Genomic DNA, 22,358 nt, shown 5'->3' with positions numbered 1-22,358 from the left:
CTCCGCCCGCCCCTGACATTCTTTCAAGTCCATTCCCCGCCCCTTCTCGTTCGGGGCAGTGGGGGAAGAGCACATGGCGGAGACATAGCAGGTGCGTGCTAATTACAGCAACGAGGAGGAGGAGGAGGAAAGCCCGGAGCCAGAAACATCCCGATCCCGGAGGAGACGATTTAAGGCCTCAAATATGTCCTTTGGGGAGATGTTGGAGATGGTTGACATAATGAAGAGGGCCGACTATGATGGGAAGTATGGACCTTACCCCAACCCCAATGTCAGAAAGGCCAAGATCATGGCGAAAGCGGTCAAAAGGCTGCAGAAGAATTTTGGGGTACGGCGATCCAAGGATCAATTCAGGAAGCGGTGGTTGGACCTCAAATTAAGGGAGCACGATCAGTACAGAAGGATCAGGAGAGTGCTTCAAAAAAGTAGTTGTCCTGTGTTCCTATTCTTTATTTTTATTACGTTTAGTGCTGCTCCATGTGCTTTTCTTTACTGTTGTACAGTTTAAATTGGCAACTTTCATGGGCACATTGTTCGTTCGAATGAAACATTGTTCGTTCAGCATAGAAAACACCATTGTTTTGGCCATATGCATTTGAATACATTTTTGCTAGCCTATTTCTCTTAAAATAATTTTGGAGTCTAGATGGGTTTGTAACTAGAATGTAATGCAAACTAGATTCTGTGTAAGTAGAGGACACTCAGCAGCAGTTTACACATCTGGACACTGGAGCACTAGTGTGGGACACCAGAACACCCTTTTTATTAGGGGGCCCACACAGGTGCTCCAGTGTATAGTATAGGGGTGTCTCCATCTGTGAAACTTGTACAAAATCAAGCTTGACAAAGGAAAAAAATATTTCTTCATCTTGGAACTCTGCCAAAATAGATAATTGTACCCCAATGTTTCATATTCCTATTTTTGCCATCAAATATCTGTGTGCTAAGTATACCTATTTTTTTTACATAGGGGAGAAAAGACTCGGAGGACACCACTCATCAGAGGAGACCACAGACCCCCCACCTCAGGAAGAAGGTGAAATGCCCCAAAGCCAGCAGGAGGAGGAGGGAGACGTGGTGGAAATAGTCACCACAACAGGTGAGTGTCTGCGACCACAGGCTCAGGTAAGAGATGGATGCTGGCATATTTATAATACATGGTATGTTTTTGTTTCTATATTTTTAGGTGATCGTGATGTTGTGGATCCATGTCATTTCACCAGTGAAAGTGCACAGATCCTGATCGGGGAGATCATGGGGTATAATAGGGACTTGGAAAACATCAAGAAAAACATCAATGATGTTAAAAACAAAATGAAGAACATCATTGATGTTTTGTGGAGAGTTTAAAACACCTCCAAATCCCTTCCTTTTTTGTGGTATTTGGAATGTAAAAATGTGAAACATTTTTTGCCATTTTATAGAAAAGCCAAATTTTGAAGATGCACACAGTGTGTCAACATGTGCTATCTGCCATCACGGAAGATCAATGTAGGCGTTTTGGGGGTGCAACCCCTTCCTCAATAATAAAGTAGCTGAGAGGAAGGGGTTGCACCCCCAAAACACGTCCCTTGATCCCCCGTGATGGCAGCTAGCACATGTTGACATTCGGCAATTTGTGTGCATCTTCAAAATTTGGCTTTTCCAGGGGTGACTTCACCCCATCTGAACGCAATATCAAACACAGTTTATAAATACTCATGTCTGATATTGCCTTCAATTTCTACAAAAATTGAACTTTGTAAGTTCCAGATTTGTGTATTTCTTGTTTGTTTGAAACATGCCTGTTTTACCTTAAATGGACATTTAATTTTTTATTAATGTGACTGAAAAAATTGTTATACAATAAACATGTTGGTTTGTTTTAAAAACCTTTTAGAAATGCACATGTGATTGTGCTGGTATTAAAAAGATTGATATTGAAGAATGTGTGGATTATTGTTTCAATGCTCCTAAAATTTTGTTGTGGTAAAATTGGTGTTTTCAGTGACAATGGGAGTTATTTCCTAAGGGAAAATCCACTTTGCACTACAAGTGCAGTTTCAGTGCAGGCTCAAGTGCACTTGTAGTGCAAAGTGTATTTTCCTTTAGTAAATAACACCCAACAGTGCTTTTTAATGTTACACAATCACAACATTTTCAGGACTCCCCACATTTCTGTCAGGGTCAGCTAAAAGAAACACAAGCAGTAAATGTCACCAAAGATTTTAGTAGTTAAAATGATTTTTTTATTTTAAAAATGTATCAGACATTGTCTGGCATATTGATGGCCCCCTACCCGCAAAGTAATCAAGGTATCTAAGACGGACCTCGCAGGCTCTCAGGGGAGCAAGCCAGGACTGCCACTTTCAAGCGCTGTCAGGGTTGGTTTGTTTACATAAACTCTGGCCTCAGGCCCAACTGATACAGCATAGTTGGCAGAATGTCACCTTAAAAAAGTTGTGGAGAACACAGCACACCAGGATGATATGCTTCAGTTTATACTCTGTTATGTGTATGGGTGTAAGAAATAGGCGGAATTCCAAACGTGTTCTCCACCACTCTTCTGGCTCTGGCCAGCTGGTAATTAAAAACCCTCTGGTCTGGGGTGAGGGTCCTCATAGGGAATGGCCGCATAAGATGGTCCCCCAGCGCAAACGCTTCATCCGCAACAAAGACGAATGGGAGTCCTTCCATATTGTCTTCTGGAGGTGGCAAGTCCAAGCTGCCATTCTGGAGACGCCTGTAGAACTCCGTCTGGGTGATGACTCCACCATCGGACATCCGGCCATTCTTCCCCATGTCCACATACAGGAACTCATAAGTAGCCGACACCACTGCCAACATCACAATACTATTGAACCCCTTGTAGTTGTAATAGTATGACCCCGAGTTGGGTGGTGGGACGATGTGGACGTGTTTCCCATCAATTGCCCCTCCGCAGTTAGGAAAGTCCCGCCGCTGGCCAAAGTGGGAGGCCACAGTCTGCCATTCCTGTGGGTGGGAAGGAAACTGTGGATTCAAACAAGAAAAAAAATTAATCATTTTGCACATAAATATTGAAAGCAGATTAGACACAAACATTCTTGGCCAACATCAGTATAACATTTATTTTAGGGAGTATTTAAAGACCAAGGTATAAGGTCCACCTATCAGATTCCTCCCTCCCCTCTCATGGGCCATTTGTAAAATTTTATGGGGGGGGAGATGTTTTGGACAGATAACCCTCTCCACTTCATTGAGAGATGAATGCCTAAATAAGGTGGATTACTTTGGCCAGCCCCTCCTTACTTTACACTATTGGCAGCCCACTGGACAGGTAAGAAGTGTCATAATACAAAGAGATAAATACACACTGTACACATTTTAGCACATTTCTACATTCTGCTATTACCTATCAAGATAATAATAGGATACAAAAACTTCAAACAGTACCATTTAAAAGTATACAGGCAGGCCCTTGCACTACATGCTTTGGGAAATTCATCCATAAATATGACCACAAAAGAGGTGGGTATAGTGTGTATGGGTTTGGCAAAGTCAGCAGATAGAGGATTGTTATCAGCTGAGTTAGCAGTTGGGGGTAGGGAGGGTTCCAAATGATTTTGGGACACCAAAAAAAAAGCCTCTGTCACTCCGCCTGAATTTAAAGCACAAATCACATTTTTACACATTTTAGGGGTTTTTTATGGTAAAGCACTACTATGGAGCTGACAAAATACATTGTTAAGTGACTACATGAGGTGAATATAGGGCCAGGAGAGCATGCTGGGGAGGTAAGTGAAGGCAAATATGTATGAAGGACAAAAAAATTGAAAAAAAAATCCAGCATGCATGAGGACAAAGGGGACATTCACAGCATATTACAATCATGGTAATTAGGGAATGAGGAAAGAAATACAATATATTATCAAACATTAAATACAATAAAATTTGATATTAAAGGATAAAAATCTTACCTTAATATACTCCTTCTGCAGGACCTGGATGATGGCAGAACAGGTCTCTGGGATAATGATCCCCAGAGCCTGGGGGGAGATGCCTGTCGAGAACTTGAGGTCCTGCAGGCTTCTCCCCGTCGCCAAGTACCGCAGGGTGGCGACTAGTCTCTGCTCTGGAGTGATGGCTTGCCTCATGCAGGTATCCTGCCTGCTGATATAGGGGGTCAGCAAAGCCAACAAACGGTGAAATATGGGGTCCGTCATTCAGAGAAAGTTCCTGAAATCGTCAGGATTATTCTCACGGAGAAAAAGGCATGTGACAGAACTGGTCACGCTGGAGCAATCAATTCTTGGTCCATGAACTCCACCCCACCCTGTTCATGGACTGAACTTGTGTCAAGGTCAGGACCCCAACACCAAGCCCCCGCACAGCACGAATTCTACGAGGAGTACATATACGCAACATGGCTAGAAAATGGTCGGCTGCTCAGAACGAAGTAACAGAACACACTGAAGAACAGCATGGCCTGTGAAGAGCGACCTGAAAATCATTAACGAACAATCACGAACACAACGACAAGTCAATTGTACTCGCTGCATGTACTGAAGACCAGATACAAATTGAACAGCAGAAAACAATCTGAAAACCACAAGTCTGTAAAAACGCGAATCGTCTCTCACCAAACTTTTACTAACACAAGATTAGCAAAAGGAGCCCAAAGGGTGCCGCGTTTGGTTCTGAACTGCCCTTTTCTAGTCTCGTCGTACGTGGTGTACGTGACCGCGTTCTTGGCGATCGGAAATTTTGACAACTTTGTGCGACCGTGTGTATGCAAAACAAGTTTGAGCCAACATCCGTCGAAAAAAATCCATGGATTTTGTTGTCGGAATGTCCGATCGTGTGTACGGGGCATTACTGTGATATCTTACTGGTATTCCAAAATACACTGATCAATATCTCCTGTTTTTGCTGATGCTTTATAGGTATTAAACTTGCTACTAGAAATGCAGTTTACTATATCTGTACTATAAAATCTACACAAAATATACTACAAAATCCTTCAATAAAATTTAAAATTAAAAAAATTTAAATAAACAAAATATGTAGTATTGCTATGTGCTTGCTGTGCATTAAATATACTGCCTAGCAAATATACAAATATCTACATTCTGATATTTTCTTGGCTTGCTTTAGACTTACAAAAGCCTAAAATCAAAAAAGACTACATTTCTGTCTATAAGTGAGGCTAGAATCTGGCAATACATTTCCTCTTCCAATATTTTTTTTTTCCTCACTGTAAAAAGCTTGGTATGATCTAGGAACAAGCAGCATTTTAGCATCTGCATAAGTAAAGCATCAAATAAAATGTAACAGAATTAAACGACCAGCATCAACTATTCCATGAGAATATTGCTGTGCTGATAGAGTACAGCCATGTAGCTGTCCTGCAGGCAATGTTGAAATGAATAATTCAAATGCCGCAGGTTGTTGTTTGTCAGCTTCCTGGCAGGCTGCATTTTCCCAATAGCGCTGGGGAAATCCTATCTAAAGATTATCTGCCACAAAGCAATATTTCTCGGTTCACGCTGCTCGACTTTCTAATTTCAAATGCATTGTGTTGAAAAGCACAATTTATAAATAAGGAGAATAGCCTTGTTTGAAGATCTAAGAGGTAGAGGATGCTAAGCAGCACTGCACTAGGGACATGCATGCAGTACATGTGCTGAGGGACTGATGCAACTGAAGAATGGAATGTCATAGATCAATGTGCTTTCTCACTTTTGTTTCATTATTGGCAAGATAAAGAAAAACGCCAGTCAAAATAGAAAGAAAAAAAATGTTCAATAGGTTGCAATCTCTTTGAAACCTTTTAATTTTCTGTGAAACCAATTATTGCTGCTGACAGTACTTCCCCTTTCCAATATTTTCATTTTATTCAGCTATCTTTCTTGATACCTTTGGCCAGCTCAATATGTATTGCAAAGGGTGAAACTAAGGATACATGACAGCTAGCTACATTTGAACTCCAGGAGAGCAGCTAAATGCATATTTGAAATACATACTGTACATAATAAATAACTTGCCTTTCAAAATATTTAGAATTCTGTTCAGAGGTCCACTTTGGGGAGAACACTTTGGTACTTTGAAAATTCAGGAAAGTGGCATGTTCTCTTGGCAGCCACTCCCCCCCAATGATGCTTACCTTTGCTGTGCTCCTCTGGCACTCTATTCATCTGTCTGTACTTCTGGGTACAGGAGTGCATGTGACCTGCTCCTAAGAAGCAGCCCTTGAGCCATTTTCCAGGCTTCAATAATTTTACATTGGGTGGAAGGTCTTTATCCCCACGCAAGTTCCCACACAGACTGACATGGAGCTTACGCAAGGATCACACCCAAGGCTCTGACAGATAAACATAGCAACGGGGGAGCTGTTGGCAAAGGGAACTGGTTAAATGAACCTGTCACTTTGCCCTAAATGGTCAAAGTGACAATTTATCTTTAACTGTATAAGATTATAAAGCCTTAATTTGCGATTGGTTTTGTCACAGATATTTTAATTTTTAGAAAAAAACAGTTTCAAAACTATTAAAGCAAAACTCCAGGCATGAAATCTTCCAGGTGATTCTATGCCCCCTAGGGTGAAATGTACAATGACAGGTGGGAATAAGAGAGAATTCTGCACTGAAGAGGACTTCCAACTGCCTGGACTGAGGGGAAACTACTCAGGGACTTATGCCACGTACACACGAGCGGACTTTTCGACCGGACTGGTCAGACGGTCTATCCGACGGACTTTTGGCGGACTTCCGAAGGACTTTCCGAACAAACGGACTTGCCTACACATGATCACACCAAAGTCAGATGGATTCGTATGTGATGACCTATGACCGGTCTAAAATAAGGAAGTTGATAGCCAGTAGCCAATAGCTGCCCTATCGTCGGTTTTCGTCCGTCGGACTAGCATACAGCGGAGCTGACTTTTCGATAGGAACTGGGTCCGGCGGAGTTCCGACGTAAAGATTTGAAACACGTTCCAAATCTAAAGTTCGACAGATTTTCGTCAGAAAAAGTCCGCTGCAGGTCCAATGAAGCCCACACATGGTCGAATAGTCCGCCGTACTCGGTCCGTCGGACCAGTCCGGTTGAAAAGTCAGCTCGTCTGTATGCGGCATTAGGGATAAGCTCTCCAGCGTAAAGTGTGAAAGTAAAGAACGGCACTCTAAAATATGAAAAAATAAACATCACAGGGTTGTACTTTACATCTGGGTTGTTACAAAACTTTCATAAAGAAGGTATTGGAACAACCCAGATAGGCAACTCTCTTGACTGTCTAAAGTCTAAAACAGAGCTGAAGGAGGCTATTCCCATGTCCAAGTTGTGATGGTTTGCGTCGAAGCCACTGCAAATTTAACGCAAAAGCTCTGCCTGTCAAACTTGGCCAATGTCAACGGGGCCACTGCACAACCTTGATTTGTGGTAGCCCCATTGTATATTGCCGTTCTGGAAAAACAAAAAAAAACAGGTATTCAGGAGGTGGCCTCCTATACAGCTGACAGCAGCTCAGAACATGGGCCAGTGTGCACCTTACCTTAATGTCTTGTTTTGCTTGTCTTTTATAAAAAAGGCCCCACATGTTTGTTTAGAAACACTAACATTAAATCAACAATTAAATCCAGTTATTTAAAAACAAGGAAAAAAATAAGAAATTTAAGGGTAGAGGACAGACTAAGAGAGACTGATGTATAATGATTGTACTAAGTTTATTTTTTTTTTACTCTAGGATAGGAAATCATGTTAATGGTGCAGTTCTACAAACAATGAAACAAGATAACAAAAAATATTAATTTATATAAAAAAAAATGTATGTTATGCTTGAAATAACTGTTTACTTTTTATTATGAAGGACTCCGCTTAGAAGGCGTGTTACGTAGAGCTCAAAGGTGATACATGTAAAATGCAAAATATGTCTACAAGCAACTTGCGCGCAACACAGGACCAGACATTTTTTAATGGATTAATCATCTTTGGACTGTGGTTAGGATACAGAGAGGTGTAATGCGGTTATAGGGTGAGCCAATCAGACATAGAAGACTTTTTTCCAACCCATGTAAGTTTGCTGGACAGCCCTCCCTATCTATATGTTAATGTAAAGAGATATATAAAAACATATGTAATAAAAAATGTGTCACATATGGAATATCATAATTAACTGCATGTAGTTATTAAAAAAATATATATTGTTTTGGTAGCAATATTTTAACAAGTATCTAATTTTTCATCCCCATTTTCCATGTCGCTGTGCTTCAGCCAATAACATTACCGCAGAGCTCATCTAACTAAGGTAAAACAAAGCTTCAATATACCAGAAATAATGACTTCACTGACAGCAGTAACGTTAGTTTCCGCTAGGCACAAGCAAGATGTATGTGCTGGGTGAGCTAATAGGCTAGAGATGATTAGATTTGCCAAAGGGTATGTCCCTGTCCCTTGATCAAACCCAGCAAGCCCCTACGATTACCAGAGAAAAATTGCAAAAAGAAGAAGCCAATCACACCCTCCTTATCAGTGGGAAGTAAATTTATTACCGAGGATTGAGTTCTTTATGACATGATATCTGTAGGGCAAGTTTGTTTTTTTTATTTTGAAGTTTAATAATATAATATACAATTTCTTTGTCTCCTCTCCTTTCTGGCAGCTGGAAGCCCAATAACTGACATCAGAGTGGAAAAAAAAAAAAACACACAGTGCCTTCCCGCAGAACTAACAAAAGGAGAATTTCCATCTAAAATTGACTATTTATTGAAGGAGTGTAATGGGCAACAATGTTGTTGGATGTTTTGGGTCACTGTACTTTGTGTACCATTACCTTCCCAATTTGACCAAACTGTATAGTATTTAGCAGGTATTGTCTTTTGACCCAATATCTGCAAATAATACAAGATGTTCAAATGTTGGTTGTGGCAAGTTTGCTTTCTTAGTTTTTATACATTTATACATATTATTTTGAATACAGCATTAGAGGTACTATTTATCGCTCACAGATTTCTCAACATGCTGGAATCACTGCTATTAGTCACAGACTGCTCTTTTCCTACATAGACATGGAACCAGCCACATCACCATACATGCACTACTTGCAAACATTTGGGTGTGCACTAGGGTGGGGCCTGGCAACTTAACCTTGCATGGTCTTCCTCAAGTACATCTCATTTATTCAGCAGCTGACTGATGGCAAGTCTAGTTTTTGTTTCAAAATACTGTAAAAACTTCATTGACAATAAATATCACAGGCTTCTAGTGTAGAGGCTGATGCAAAAAACTTCCTAATCTGCATACTTGTTCAGGAACAGTGATTAAAAGGACTGAAGCCAGTGGTTCAGCATAACCACCAGCAACCGTTATTTTCATACCAGGAAGCCTCAGCAGAGGTTTCCTTTAAGTCTTCACACTGTCACTACCTCCACCACATACATTACCTGTCCCCAGTTAACCTTGCAGCTTTCAGTTCAGAGCCACCTGCTGGGTTAGATATACTGCTTTAGAATCAGCAAAGCTCATGCTCCCTGCTGATTAGTGATATTTATCTCCCAGAGAGACCACTGCTTCCAAATGGAGAGCAATAGCCCTTCTCTGCAGCATACAAGAACATGCTTTTCTACTCAGGCTGTGCCTGCTTTATAAGGAAATCAAATTAAGGCCTGGTTCACACTGGTGTGACATACGCTCCGACTTTGGGAGCACGTGTTCCCTATTAGAGCCGTCTTAACTGGTCCGACACAGAAAAAATTCCTGCACTACTTTGGTATGACTTTGGTCCATTTTCAGCCCATTCAATATCATTGAAGTCACATCAAAGTCAGATCCTCGTCCTAACCATCCGACTTGTGACATCCGACATGGTGATTACAGCAGCAGGAAAATTAATTTATGTCACACTGGGTTTGTTTTGATCGGTCAAAAGGACAAGTCGGACTATCTCAAAGTCGGAGCAAAATCTCATCCTGTTCATTCAAGTCAGATGGAAGTAGGACCCATGTCGCAGGGAAAGTTGGATTGACAGTTGTACAACAGTCATGTCGTACCAGTGTGAACCCGGCCTAAGACTTTAAATACATTGTCTTCATGCACCTGAAGTGTATTTAGCCAACTCAAAGTAAAAGTTTATTTGGGCTTTGAGCCTAGAAGAGCCAGGTGTTCGTGTGTCTCGAATATGCATATTTTTTTCAGAAGAGTTTTTTTTTTTTTTACTACTACTACTTTAGTAAACACAGAGTCAGGCAGAATCTTCATTCTCCTAGGAGGTGGCAGCTTGAGCAGTACTGCATTTGAATATGTGCCTGCCACATGGAATAACAGCTCATACATGTTTCTGCTTTGTGGTCTTTTTGGCCACTTTGGGCAACAATCAAGTGTTTACCGGGCAGTGCACTACAGTTCCAAAATAACCTTCTCAGGGTTAAAACTATGTAGTTTAGAAAACTGTGCCTTATCACCATTTTTTTTCCTGATGTTGGAATTGTTTGTTCATGGTCATGGACTTTGGATCCAACAATATTAAGGGCCAAGTGTATGATTACTCCTGTTTAGGCCAATAGAGGAGGGAGAGACCCTCCTCTACTGGCCTAAACAGGAGTCCTTGAGCACTCAGAGCATGAGACTTTCGGATTCAATATCTATGGCCATCTTAAAGCCTATATACTGTAAAAAGCAAGGTTTTTTTTTATTGTACACTCCTGTCAAAACTGAAAAGATAAGTGTGCCATTGAAGTGGTTTGTTCTATCTGTTGGATAAGTGCAAAGATATAAAAAAAAAAAAAAAAAAAAAAAAAACCTTTTGATATTGGCAGAAATCTAGTGAACTACTAACTTTTTGTGCACTCTGCCTCTGCTGCATTGAAATTCAAAGCACTGCTATCAGCCCTGAGGACTATAAAGCACCCTCCCATATGGTATGGAGATGAGGAAAAGGGGAGGCATCCTATAGTCCAAATCAGGATTGAGCAGCCTAGGTTAGCAATGCTTTCAATCTATAGATGCACTGAAGTGAGTGAGCATAGTCACCCTAAGACAAGAAGTGTGTCACTGAAAAAAAACAGCAAGAATAAAAATAAGGCAGCCACCATATTTAAGGAATAGTAGTTTAGATGCACTTTAATCATAGTTACTGTTTTTACTGGATAAAGAAAAGGACCAAGTTGTTTGAACCCTCGTGAATATTGTGTTATTGTGTGTGTGTGTGTATTTGTATATATATATATATATATATATATATATATATATATATATATATATATATATATATATATATATATATATATTTATTGACACCAGCTACCCCATTTAAAAGATATGATTTGCCCAAAACAACTGCCCTATCAATTGTTTTATCACATGGTTATATGACGAGCATTAAACTCCCATCCATTTAACTCTTACATAAAGGCTCAAACCTGTTTTTCGTGCATGTCGTTATTGCCAAGACATAATTTTATAACAATATCTGCATTCTGTAACTAACATGCATTCATTTTCTAATTATAATACACTTTGAGACATTGTGTGACAAATTCCTTATATAAAGTAATTATTAAGGGAGGGATTTGATAACTTGACTTAAAGAAATTGTTTTACTGCCAGAAAGTCTGCTTTACCTCCTTTTATAGAATGCAGTGGATTATCTTGTTTAATTAAATTATAATTTATCCCATGCTTTGCTGCCCTTCATCCAGGAGTTTAAACGTTGCCGGAGACTGCAGGAGTTAGTTTACCATCAGATAATTAGGAAAAAAGGCATCAAGCCCCTCAGGCTCTAATTATTTTACAATAAACCACATCAAGCTGAGTCTTATTATGAAACAGCCAAGTGCAGCAAGTTAGGTTTAAACAGAGGAAGGTTGCAATAATTTATCACAAGCAAATTATGTTATAAAACTGGAGGAGTGCCACCAGTTTAGAAACAGGAGAATATGTTATTCCAGCACAGAATCTTCTATCTAGACATTGGTAAAGTGCCCATTTAACATATCAATAGCTTCTAGTGAAAAACTTCCAGATAGGATATATTTCTTAGAAGCCTAGAGGTAAGCCATTCCTTGTTAATACCATGTCTGAAAAGTGGCAGCAACTCTTTTTATGACAGATTTATAACTAGGTTTCAAAGGTATGTCACATTTAAAAAAATAAAAATGTAGGCCGTGCAGTGAAGAAAAATCACTGATTATAACCAATTTCTTTTAGGCCATTTCCTATGTATGTTGTACATACATGCACTCCAGTATTGGCTGCATAGTGACAAATGTGTCAATGCCTGCATAATGTATGTAGAAATGACCCCCTGAAATCTCCATCAGAACCCTAATTGACAGGGTGACAATACAGGGGCACAATTTAGACAGGGACGAGCCGTTATACCCTATAACTAAGTAACTGAACACAGGCTTTCTTGGCAGGCATTATTTTAATGAAAGTCGCAGATTTAAAAATATTCTAAAATTACTTTTAAAGTTACATTAACATGTAAAGCTTACAAAAGATATTAGTGACAGGGTTTACATATACTCTAACAAAGAAGTGATCCTGTCATAAAATATTGCCTAATGCTCAGCTCATGTTATCAGTTAAAATGACCTTTGCCATGCCCCCAACTGCATTTCAAAGATTAAAATGCTAATGTTGTCCAGGGGGATTGGAATAGCAGTATTACTTACCTTATTTCTCATTTCACCAGCATCCAGTGCTTTTTTTCACACTCCGACATCCCAGGATGTGAGTGGACCCTTTACATCCTCATGTACAGTGTCTTGAAAAAGTATTTATACCTCTTGAAATTTTCCACATTTTGTCATGTTACAACCAAAAATGCAAATGTATTTCATTGGGATAAGTGGCACGTAGTTGTGAAGTGGAAGGAAAATGATACATAGTTTTCAAAATATTTTACAAATAAATATCTGAAAAGTGTGGCGTGCATTTGTATTCAGCCCCCCTGATTCATTACTTTGTAGAACCACCTTTTGCTGCAATTACAGCTGCAAGTCTTTTTGGGTAGGTCTCTATCAGTTTTGCACATCTAGAGAGTGACATTTTTGCCCATTGTTCTTTGCATAATTGCTCAAGCTTTGTCAGATTGAATGGAGAGCATCTGAGAATAGCAATTTTCAAGTCTTGCCACAGATTCTCAATTGGATTTAGGTCTGGACTTTGACTGGGCCATTCTAACACATGAATATGCTTTGATTTAAACCATTAATTGTAGCTCTGGGTGTATGTTTAGGGTTGCTGTCCTGCTAGAAGGTGAACCTCTACCCCAGTCTCAAGTCTTTTACAAAGTAACAGGTTTCCTTCTAAGATTTCCCTGTATTTAGCTCCATCCATTTTCCCATCAACTCTGACCAGCTTCCCTGTCCCTGCTGAAGAAAAGCATCCCCACAACATGATGCTGCCACCACCATGTTTGGCAGTGGGGATGGTGGGTTCAGGGTGATTGCATTGTTAGTTTTCCTCCACACATAGCATTTTGCTTTGAGGGTAAAAGTTACATTTCAGTTTCATCTGACCAGAGCACCTTATAATCACACACAAAGGTTGGACTTGATGGACTTGTGTCTTTTTTCAACCTCACCTACTATGTAACTATGTAAAATTCTTCCACATGTTTTCTGTGTCCCCCACATGGCTTCTTGCAAACTGCAAATGGGACTTCTTATGGTTTTCTTTCAACAGTGGCTTTCTTCTTGCCACTCTTCGATAATGGCCAGATTTATGGAGTGCACAACTAATAGTTGTCCTGTGGACAGATTCTCTAACCTGAGCTGTGGATCTCTCCAGAGTTACCATGGGCCTCTTGGCTGCTTCTCTGGTTAATACTCTCGTTGCCTGGTCTGTCAGTTTAGGTGGACAGCCATGTCTTGGTAGGTTTGCAGTTGTGCCATACTCTTTCCATTTTCGGATGATGGATTGAACAGTGCCCTGTGAAATGTTCAACACTTCTGATATTTTTTTATAACCTAACCCTGCTTTAAACTTCTCCAAAACTTTATCCCTGACCTGTCTGGTGTGTTCCTTGGCCTTCATGATGCTGTTTGTTCACTAAGGTTCTCTAACAAACCTCTGGGGGCTTCACAGAACAGTTGTATTTATACGGAGATTAAAATACACACAGGTGGCTGTATTTACTAATCAGGTGACTTCTGAAGGCAATTGGTTCCACCAGATTTTAGTTAGGGGTATATTATAGTATTGTCCACTAGCTGCCACGTAATGGCCAGAAAAGGAGGATAAGAGTTACATATACCCAATGAGAGAAAAAAATTACGTTTCAACAGTATTATTATTCATTATTATTATTATTCAGAATTTATATAGCCCCGACAGTTTACGCAGCGCTTTACAACATTAGGGTGACAGTATGACATCAGAACATGTGTGAACCCCTATGCATCAATGCGTTTCGCTGGATCGTTTCTTCAGGACACACATAGGGGGCAATTCCAACATTTGGTGATTTTTAAACCAAGCGAGTCAAGACATAAATGGATCTAGAATTAAAAGATCTCCCAAAGCAAATATAAATTCTATTCAAGCTGCGGCTCTGGAAAAAAATATGAACTCTGACCTAGTCATAAAACCATCTGACAAAGGTGGAAATGTAGTCCTGATGAGTGCGCTCCAATATGAATATACAGTTAGTTCCCTCAGGAGTGAGCCAGCAGAAACTGTACATAGGAACTAAGATTGTGCAGGTGGAAGGAAGAAGAGTCTGTAAATAGGGAGGAGGTGTCCCTGAAGTTCTGTTTGTAGTCACACTGGGCACCCCATAATCCCTTATCCCATGCAAGTTGTCATCCCCTAATAAAAGAAAAAAAACAAGCCAAAGGCTGATTTTCTGTGGCTGGATAAAAGAAGGAAATGCGGTGTAACTGGCTGTGCAGCAGTGAGAAACCCTAACTTCAGCAACTTCTATGGGGGTAGTGCTACATTTGAGGGCTTGTTTCTGGGATTTGCCCATGGTAAACTGCACAGCTGTTGCCCCTAGCAACCAGAAATCATTGAGCCAGGAGACTGCACTTGTCGCTTGAAATTCCTCAGCCAAGTAACGACAGGAAGGCAGGGACAATACATTGCTAATCAAAGTGATGTTCAAATGCCATTGTCCAAAGCAACCACAGGGAGGTTGCTGCCAATCAGCTATACTGCATAACCAGTTGCCCTTAACTGTGCCTTGGATGGCTACTTGTGCTACACCAGGGTCTGCCTTGGTCAGTAAGGCCTGTATTGTGTGCTATCGTTTGTGGCAACCACAGTGGGCGATCACGCCCATGGATTACAAAATGTCCAACTATCTGATCATGGCTGGGAAAAGTGACTGTGTGCTAGAACATCCTGCTGAATCCAGTGAAAAGTGCAGGAATGTTTCCGCTGTTACCGTGGCAACTGAGGTGAACAGGTGGGAACTGGCAGGATGGTGTCTATCAGCTATGCAACCACTGCTGAAACAAGAGACTGTCAAGATCCTGCCCTTAGCAACCACTACGGATTGTCATTGCCTCCTGCGCTCAGCTAATCAGCCCTGGCTGAAGTCGAGGAGCATGTTGCAACAAGTCCTGCAAAAAACAGTGCATGTGAAGTGACTGTATGGACAGTGTCTATGCCTGCAAAGTTCAGTTTGGTCAGGAAGGAGTTACAGAGCACGCAGGATAATGCCTGCTCATCAGAGCTGCTGACACCAACTTGTCTGGAAGCTTGGGGCAAAGCTATGCCCTAGAGCAGGGGTCTCCAGAATATGGCCCTCCAGTTTTTCAGGAACTACAATATCCATCATGCCTAGTCATGTCTGTCAATGACAGAGATTTACAATGCCTCATGGGACGTGTAGTTCCGCAACAGCTGGAGGGCCGTAGTTTGGAAATCCCTGCCTTACAGGGAACCCAGCACCTGAAAGCAGAAAAGGAGTGCATCATGGTGGGTTACCTACAGCCCGTTCATAAGCCTTCGTGATATGCTTGCATCGGATGGCCGATACCGGATGGTGGATATTGGGGTGCGGTTAGAGCACTGAGGGGGATTCGCTCTCAGCATGATCAATTGGATGGAGAAGCTATGCCTGTTGTGTCCTGGGTGCAGGAAACATAGACTATACAGACTTTTGGACAGGAGATAACTCTGCTGAACAGAACCTGCATGGAGTGGAGCCGGGTGCCAAACAAAGCACTCCAGGACACAGCCCGGATCTCTGGGATGCTAGAATTGTGTGTAAATAATGGGACAGTCCTGCAGAAACTGGGATGGTTGGGGGGCACAGCAAACACCCCCGCCAGAAGTGCTGGGAAACCTTAGCAATATGTTCCCCACCAGCTTAATTTTTAGAGGCTTGAAAAATCACCCCTGGAACGGCCAAATGGTCATGTAAACTTAATTTTCAGGTAATAATCACCTTCTTTAAGTTTCAGCACTCAACTTTTATCCACTTGAACTGGTTAGCAGATCTGTTTCATACTTCATTAAAATTGCATCAGTAAATGAAGTAGACAAAGTTTGCCTAATCTAGTGGTCTCCAAATCGTGGCCTGAGGACTGGATGCAGCACTTTACTACCCTTTATTTTTGTGTTGGGGCATAATTTTTTCCTATTGATATGAGGCACTATTCTTCCCACTGACACCAAGGATAAGGCACCATTGTTTCCCCTGACACCAGCATAATTTCCCCCCACTGATATACATGATGGGACACTTCACAGAATAACACTGTTACTACCCAATAATTGATAAAGAGGGAATCAAGAGGAGGGCCCGATACTCTACATTTTCTGGTCATGTCCTAAGCTTCTCCCCTTCTGGAGGAATGTACATAGCATTGCATAATGTTTTACAGACTTTATATTTAGACTTTGGGAACCCTCTTAGTCCCTACTCCATAACAATTCAATACCTTAAATACCTAAAGTCTATAAGAACGTCTTGAAGGAGATGTAAGGTCATAAGGTTTTTTATCTTAATGCATTTTATGCATTAAGATAAAAAGCCTTCTGTATGCACAGCCGCCCTAATACTTACCTGAACCCCATTTCTGTCCAGCGATGTCCACCAGTGTCTCAGCCGTCCGAGACTGTGACTCGGCTTGGGTGCCTCCATAGCAAGCAGCTTACTGTGGGGGCACTTGACAGGAGGGAGAGGCCAGGAGCACAGAAGAGGCACTGGAGAAGAGGAGGGTCTGGGTAAGTAGAATAAACTTGTTATTTTTGGTAAAAAAAAAATAAGACTTTACAATCACTTTAAGGCACATGTTGAATGCAGCTTAAGCGTGTATCTCAACCTGCTGGAGAGAAGAATCCCCCACGCCCCCAATACAACTTAATAAAGTGGAAGAAGTTAAAACAATGGCGGGTCTAACTCATGCTCAATTAACCACTTGCCGCCCGCCATATAGCAGAATGACGGCGGCAAAGTGGTTTCAAAATCCTGACTGGACGTCATATGACGTCCGCAGGATATTGAGCCGCTGCGCGCCCCCGGGGGCGCGCATCGCGGCGATCGTTGTTGTGGGGTGTCAGTCTGACACCCCGCAGCACCGATCTAGGTAAAGAGTCTCTGACGGAGACTCTTTACCACGTGATCAGCCGTGTCCAATCACGGCTGATCACGATGTAAATAGGAAGAGCCGGTGATCGGCTTTTCCTCACTCGCGTCTGACAGACGCGAGTAGAGGAGAGCCGATCGGCTGCTCTCCTGACAGGGGGGGGGCTGTGCTGATTGTTTATCAGCACAGCCCCCCCTCGGATCCTACCCAGGACCACCAGGGAAGCCGCCCAGGACCACCAGGGAAGCCGCTCAGGACCACCAGGGAAACCAGTCACACTGGACCACCAGGTATGCCCCCTAGACCCCCAGGGACATATTAATCAGTGCAAACGCAGCTGCCAAGCAATGCCCAGGCAGCTGCCAATCAGTGCCCACTCCAATGCCTACCACCAGGGATGCCTATCAGTGTGGCGTATCAGTGCCACGTATCAGTGCCGCTTATCAGTGCCCATCACTGCCGCCTATCAGTGCCGCCTGTCAGTGCCCAGCAGTGCCACCCATAAGAACCCATCTTTGCACCCTTTCAGTGCCCATCAGTGCCACCCATGAGTGCCCATCAGTGCCACCTATCAATGCCACCCATCAGTGCCGCCTACCAGTGCCCATCGTCAGTGCCCGCTCATTGCTGCCACCTCATTGCTGCCGCCTTATCAGTGCCTGTCAGTGCCGCCTTATCAGTGCCCATCAGTGAAAGAGAAAACTTACTTATTTACAAAATTTTTAAACCGAAACAAAAGCAAAACTTTTATTTTTTTTTTTAAATTTCGGTCTTTTTTTATTTGTTTTGCAAAAAATAAAAACCGCAGAGGTGATCAAATACCACCAAAAGAAAGCTCTATTTGTGGGAACAAAATGATAAAAATTTAGTTTGGGTACAGCGTAGCATGACCGCGCAATTGTCATTCAAACTGCGACAGCTCTGAAAGCTGAAAATCGGTCTGGGCAGGAAGGTGTCTAAGTGCCCGATATTGAAGTGGTTAAATTAATCTGAAGTATTCAATGAGACATTGTTTTATTTGTACCCATTCTCTTTCTCAAATGAAGGAAAATGTGTCCTATTTGGCCACAATTAAGGCACACAACTCTTCCTATATAACTACTTTCACCTTCTCCTTTATCATCCCCTACATAGTGAAAAACAGACATACAGTCAGTGAGATTGTTCACATCTCAATGTCCACATTGCCTTACAGATCAATTTATGTTTGACAACTTGTTTCCTCTCCAGTGTATTCTGTCATAAATATAAGTTTGGCCTGTTCTTTGACATCTCTGTACTGTGTTGCTATTTACTGTGTCTTGTATTGAATTGTTCAGTTTTGGTATCTCACTAATGACTGCATGTTCACTGAAATAAAGAATTGTAAAAAAAATGATGGAACACTATTCCTCCCACTGTCACCAAAGATGGGGCGCTATTCCTCCTACTGAAACCAACTATGGGGCATTATTCCTCCCACTGACACCAACTATAGGGCACCATTTCTTCTATGATCCATGCTATATATTTTTTTTTTACGCTCACTGACCACCAAGCCTGAGGCATGGTTTACTCCCACTAATGCTGGGGCATTAATCTACTCCCACTGGCCAACGTCCACCCCCATAAAGTCTGAAGGGCAGTATACTGGCCCTTTGCTTAGAAAATTTGGAGATCCCTGACTTAAACAATACATGTGTTGCTGTACTTTTAAAACCAATTATTACATTTCTATAGCAGAAGCTTATCTGTTTTGTAGTATTATAAGTATAAAAATGTTAACCTCCTCAGTTACTATCCAGCTGTAGGTCTGTAAGTAAAACAATTAGTAGTGAATTTTTAGCTTCATACCAGGATCCAAGCAGGGAGGTAAGTCAGCTAAATATGTACCATCCATTTTTTCAACTAACCTTCAGTGTTATTATATTCCTATTATACTAGCTGTTGTATTTTGCAGTCATAGGAACAAAGCTTGTAGTATTCCATATAATATATATATATTTATATACATATACACACACACACTAATCAGTCCCAACATTATAATTACCCACCTAAAATTTAGTAGGTCCCCCTATTGTCAAAAAACAGCCCTGAAACATCTAAAAGGTATGCTGTGGTATCTTGCACCAAGCAGTCAGTAGCAGATCCCTTAAGTTACGAGGTGGGATCTGCATGGATTTGGCCTGTTTTTCCAGCACATCCCAAGAATTCTTGATTGGATTGAGAGAAGAATTTTTGGAGGGCACATCAACACCTTGGAGACCCCTTCTTCCTTTGATCAGTGGTCCAGTTCTGATGCTCATATGCCCATTGTAGGTGCTTTGGCTGTAGACATGGGTCATCATTGGCACCCTGACTGGTCTGCTGCTATGCAGCCCCATACACAACAAACTGCAATGCACTTTGTACTCTGACACCTCTCTTTTAGAACCAGCATTAATATTTTACAGCAATTTGAGCTATATCTACTTTATCTTTAAATTATATAGGGTCTGGGATTAAAAGTATAATTTCAGTGTTTGCGGATGACACCAAGCTATTTAGTGGAATAACATCCTTACAGAATGTCTCCAACTTACAAGCTGACCTCAATGCTCTGTTTAATTGGGCAACTATGAGGCAAATGAGGTTTAATGTTGATAAATGTAAAGCTATGTACTTGGGGGCTAGAAACATGCATGCATCACACATACTAGGAGGAGAACAGCTGAGGGAGTCAATGGTGGAGAAGGATCTGGGTGTTCTGGTAGATCATAAGTTTAATAATAGCATGCTATGCTAAGCTGCAGTTTCCAAAGCAAGCAAAATCATTTCTTGTATTAAGAGAGGCATTAACTACAGAGAGAGAGAGATCATTTATCCCTATAGAAATCAGTAGTAGGACCTCATCTGGAATATGCGGTCTGGTTATGGACACCGGTTTATAAAAAGGATAATCAGGGAACTGGAGAAAGTGCAGAGAAGGACAACCAAACTGATAAGAGGCATAGAGGAGCTCAGCTATGAGGAAAGATTAGCTAAACTGAATTCATCCTCTCTTAAGAGGCAGAGATTAAGGGGGGATATGATCCACATGTGTAAATACATGTGATTTATATAGTGAACTTGGTGTTGAGTTATTCACTTTAAGTCATCACAGAGGACAAGGGGGCACTCTTTACATCTGGAGGAAAGAGATTTAATCTCCAAATATGGAAAGGCTTCTTCACAGTAAAAGCTGTGAAAATGTGGAATATATTCCCTCAGGAGGTGGTTCTGGCCAGCTCAGTAGTTTTTTTTTTAAGAAAGGCCTGGATTCTTTCCTAGATATACACAATATAACTGGATACTAACATTAATAGGTAAAGTTGTTCCAGGGAATATCCGATTACCTCTTGGAGGATGGGGAAGGATTTTCTTTCTCTGCTGGAGGAAATTAGATCATGCTTTTTTTTGCCTTCTCTGGATCAACTGTGGATATGGGATTGTATATTTTTTTTCCTCTTCTATTGGCTGGACTTGATTCTTTTTTTTTTTCCAAGACAATTCTTTTTTTAACCAGACTAACTATGTAACTATCTATTGGATCAGACTACACGGGCCAGCCTTTGCTCCCTACATGCATTAGTGAGCCTTGTCCACACATTACTTGTTGCCGATTGGACCATTTTTGGTAGGTCTTGACCACTGCAGTACTGGAACATCCCACAAGAGCTGCAGTTTTGGAGTTACTCTGACCAGTCATCTATCCATTACAATTTGGGCCTGATCAAAGTCACTCAAATCCTTACAATTGCCCCTTTTTTTGCTTTCAATATATCAAGTTTAGGATAAATGTGTTCACTTGCTCTATAATAAATCCCACCCACTTTCAGATGCCATTGTAACCAGATAATAAATATTATTCACTTTAATTGGTGTTTACACACACACACACACATACAGTATAGACTATTGGAGACCAATAGCATTCCAATAAAATGATTATACTAAGCACAAAAATATAGCTTCCTCACTGAGCTTGTTACTTTTATAAACTGTAAATGTATAGCATTAAGATTCTGTTATTCTCCTTCACTCACATTGTATTAAAATTCTGTTTAGGTAAAGTGCTTGACATAATTCTAGAAGAGCCCAGACCAGAGTTGCCACAAATTGAACAGGAAAACCTCTGTCAGAACATAATAGTCGTGTATGTATTGAAGCTGCAATATTTCTTTGCTTACAAGGCAGGCTGTGGCAAGGCACAGCCATTTATATGATTATATCTATAACACAGTGAGTAATTGTCATATTTTATGGTTTTACACAGTGCTGCAAATCTAACAAATGGAACATGCTGAATGGAGAAGAAGACATTTGCTGATTGGAGAAGGAGAAGCAAAGATGTCACTGTTCAATCACAGTTTTGAGTTACATTGCCTTCGCTGCAGTGAGATAAGCAAATAGTCAGGACCTTGTAATGTGTTTGGATTAGAAAACTGACTAAGCCAAATTATACATCTTTTGTCACCTAAACTCACACATACTGTATATATTTCAACTATACAATTAGTGGTTTTATTTACACTTATATAAATGAGAGTAGAATTTTTCTGGAGATGGGCTTTAGCACGCATGTCCTAGTTTTACCCAAACTATGACTAAAGCTGACTGGGTCGAACTTTGGCCAAAGTTCGGCAGGGACCGGCTGAATTTCATTACACATGTGGCCACTGTGGTTGAACAGAATTCAATCTACTGATCAACTTCTGTTTTGCTGCCCTGTTGGTATATTTCCACTTGATCACAGCGCCCATCTGTGTATTCTAACGATAGGGGGAAGTATCTCCATTGTCAAAATACAATGGCACTGTGAGAATGATTCACGCATCAACATCAAATGTATGGAGGGGG

At 41.1% G+C, this 22,358-nt stretch overlaps 1 long non-coding RNA gene across 1 annotated transcript in view; it reads right to left on the bottom strand.

Annotated features, from left to right (window-relative positions):
- Positions 1–2,282: 2,282 nt before the first annotated feature.
- LOC141132456 (uncharacterized) overlaps positions 2,283–22,358 on the bottom strand; it is a 431,887-nt gene continuing 411,811 nt past the window's right edge. The window contains exon 6 of the long non-coding RNA XR_012242906.1: positions 2,283–2,991. This is a non-coding gene — a long non-coding RNA (uncharacterized lncRNA). The remainder of the gene's footprint in view (positions 2,992–22,358) is intronic.

The sequence above is a fragment of the Aquarana catesbeiana genome, linkage group LG03 (genome assembly GCF_042186555.1).
Source record: "Aquarana catesbeiana isolate 2022-GZ linkage group LG03, ASM4218655v1, whole genome shotgun sequence".
In the NCBI taxonomy this organism is placed as follows: Eukaryota; Metazoa; Chordata; class Amphibia; order Anura; family Ranidae; genus Aquarana; species Aquarana catesbeiana.
This window is presented reverse-complemented; position numbering and strand designations above follow the sequence as displayed.